Consider the following 1,080-nt stretch of genomic DNA (forward strand, 5'->3'; position numbering starts at 1 on the left):
TCGCTAGTTTGTTTTCAAACCATTACAAGGTCCTAGAATATCCTATTACAGAGAGAGGGTGCACACAGCCACCACAGGCGTTAGCTGACTGCTCAACTGTGTCTCTACAACATATAAAAATCAAATGACAAAGCAGATGATTAGAGAAATAATAAAAGAGTAAATTAAAACTGTTATCTTAAGCTGCACCAAATCGCCTTTTGTTCTTCTGAGCAGCTAGGTAAGGCCATCAGAACTAAATTAAGGAGAAAATTATAACTCTGCTCTTTTTATCTAACCTCAAACACCATTTCATGTTGTTGCAGCAGCTGTTGCATTTGGCATGAACTTCGGCCACTCTCACTTTTCAGAAGTCTTATTCTGTTAAAATTGAAAAGAAGTACAGAAGGAGGCTAAACACCTCAATTTAAGGTATGTTTGGGGCCTCTGCAGTTAGCACAGTACACAGTACATAGATGGGGCCAATTTAAACCTGTGGGGTCTTTTTGATAAACATGTTAGGAAAAGCAAAAGGGTCAAAAAATACTTGAACTTGCTAAAATATGGGTCCACAAAATTGCCCAAAGCTATGGGAATAGAAGATCACAGAAAAGACACTTTGAGAATATAAGAGCTGGCAAGAAAATATTAAACTTCAGCGCTACTAAATATAATACCTTCAAAAGCTCTTTTGTTTTAAAGACATCACTGAGATTATAATCAATCAGTCTGGCTACTTCGACAGCACCCCATCATAGGATTTAGCAAAACTGAAGTACTGAATTATTCAGTGTTTAATCAGTCGTGTAAGGAATACATAGCTGAGAAGGACAAACTGCAAAATAAGATGATTTTTCTATTACGTCAGCATATACTGTAGTTTTAAGAAGGCCTTCCAGGGAGATATCTAAATGTTTTTTTCCTATTCAAGCATCAAGATCCCAGCTTCTAATCTTGTCTTTTAAAGTCAGATTATTCTAGTATCCATACGCAACAGAAAAACATGATCTCCATCTCTGAACTTTTTACAGTAAAAATGTGAATTTATTTACAGCTGTGTGTTCTCTTTATCACTTAGGCTGTCTTTTTTTTTTTTTTTTT

Source organism: Merops nubicus, unplaced genomic scaffold, assembly GCF_000691845.1.
Source record: "Merops nubicus isolate BGI_N331 unplaced genomic scaffold, ASM69184v1 scaffold15969, whole genome shotgun sequence".
Lineage (NCBI taxonomy): Eukaryota > Metazoa > Chordata > Aves > Coraciiformes > Meropidae > Merops > Merops nubicus.